The sequence below is a fragment of the Nematolebias whitei genome, chromosome 11, assembly GCF_014905685.2.
Source record: "Nematolebias whitei isolate Nwh7 chromosome 11, NemWhi1, whole genome shotgun sequence".
NCBI lineage: Eukaryota > Metazoa > Chordata > Actinopteri > Cyprinodontiformes > Rivulidae > Nematolebias > Nematolebias whitei.
In genome coordinates, this window is record NC_056508.1 from 46656120 (window position 1) to 46658522 (window position 2403).

The following is a 2403-nucleotide window of genomic DNA, read 5'->3' on the forward strand; positions in this document are numbered from 1 at the left end:
GTAATGATTAGATGTGCGTCCACGACTGATGAGGTTTTGGAGTCGATCTGATTCAAGATGGCCGCCACAGCCAGCTGACTTTAGGCGAGACAAAAGGAATCAGTTTTACAGATAATGAGCTAAAGTTTGGGCTGGTTGCAGCTGAAGATCATCTCTGACACACTTTGAGCTCTAAGGGCTTTGCTTAAAACTTCAGTGTTGGCATCAACCTTGTTGTCTGTTAGCAAAATATCTCATGAACTACTCAATGATTTTTAATGAAACTTCCAGGAAGAAATTATTAAATGTGAGTTTACAACTGAACAACTTTTGGAGTCAATCCGATTCAAGATGGCCACCGCAGCTAATGAACATTAGCCCTCACAAAAATGACCTCAGCTCAGTGCAGATGTTGAGCTGTGTGGTGGTAGTAGCTGAGAGTGATCTCTGTAATCTGTTTATTCTGAATCCATGTCGTAAGATCTCATTATTTAAAAACAAATAATGTTTTTTCTCAAACCAAAAATAATAAAAATCCTGTTTTTAATTCCCGGAGAATAAAATCTAATTATAGCTGATGTTTTTCTCAGATTAGTCGTTTTAAGTCGAACAAATCGACTCAGAAATGAACAATCGTGTAACTCTGAGACGTCGGTTCAAAGACCAGCTGACCCGCTGCCAGCTGGGTTCTGTTAACTGATTCATCTGGTACTGACTGTGGCCCGGAGCGGCCCGGTTCTGGAGGATTACATCTGACCCCCCCAGATCAGGAGGATTACCAACAAGTGCTGTTGGGAAACAGCCGAAGAGCCCAGAAGCCACAGATTTGATTTTAGCCTTTTCTCACGATTCTTTCCGAGCTGACGGTTTGATTGAAGGCAGACAGTTCTGCTGTCCTCCCAGGTGGTTCTGGTTCTGGACTAAAGAAGTCCGGGCCGATAAGATCCAGTCTGCCTGTGTGCAGCTGAGTCCAGCTGTTTGAGGGACTTGTTTATGTTTGTGTTGTGAATAAAATATATAAAAATGTGCGTCCATTTTTAATCACTAATGTGCCAATTATATCAAGTAGCTAAAATTTAGCTCAATTCAGCTTTTAGCTACTAATGTGCTCATTTTATAAATTAGGTATAATTTAGCTTTTACTTATTTGCTAATTTTTATAATTTAGCAAAAGTTGAGGTAAACATAGAATTTAGCCACTGTTGTGCTAAGCTTATCATTTAGCTATAGTTTAGCTTTGAACAACTTCTTTGCTTATTTTAGCATTTAGCTACAAGTTGGCTAAATGTAATTTTAGGCATGGTTCTACTACTTTTAGCCACAGAAGAGCAAAGTTTTTAGCTTTTAAATACTATTGTGCTTTTGTTTACTTTTAGTTTTACTGGACTTTTGTTTTAAGTTTTGATTTTAGCTACTGTTGTGTTCATTTAAGCAAACGTGCTGCTGTTTTTACTGTTCTTGTGATTTGAACAGCTGTTTCAGCTTCTTCAGCAGATTTCAGCAGTCTCGTGTCAGGGTTTGCCGTTTTTTGTTTGTTTCATTTCCACGTGTTTTCTTTTCACCTCCTGTCTGAAGAACTTTAGCTGCACATTCAAAAGTCCAGTTTAGCTGAAGTTTAGCTGAGTCCAGAGGTCATGACATCCTGCGGGTCTGGTTCTGATGGGCAGGGGGCGCTGCAGGAGCAGGAAACACTTCAGACTGTTCTGGACCCAAAGAAGACCGGATCAGAACTCAGAAACATCTTCAGTTTGGTTCTTTCTGCCTGATGAAGAACTTCTCGTTGGTCAACTCTGAACTTTACAGATTTAAACAGATTCAAAGTTTCTGACGGTGAAATCAACAGATTCAATGTTTCTGATGTTGAAATCAACAGATTCAAACTTTCTGATGTTGAAATCAACAGATTCAAAGTTTCTGATGTTGAAATCAACAGATTCAATGTTTCTGACGGTGAAATCAACAGATTCAATGTTTCTGATGTTGAAATCAACAGATTCAAAGTTTCTGACGGTGAAATCAACAGATTCAAAGTTTCTGATGTTGAAATCAACAAATTCAAAGTTTCTGATGATGAAATCAACAGATTCAATGTTTCTGATGATGAAATCAACAAATTCAATGTTTCTGATGGTGAAATCAACAGATTCAAGTTTCTGGCGGTGAAATCAACAGATTCAATGTTTCTGATGATGAAATCAACAGATTCAATGTTTCTGATGGTGAAATCAACAGATTCAATGTTTCTGATGGTGAAATCAACAGATTCAATGTTTCTGATGGTGAAATCAACAGATTCAAAGTTTCTGACGTTGAAATCAACAGATTCAAAGTTTCTGACGCTGAAATCAACAGATTCAAAGTTTCTGACGTTGAAATCAACAGATTCAAAGTTTCTGACGTTGAAATCAACAGATTCAAAGTTTC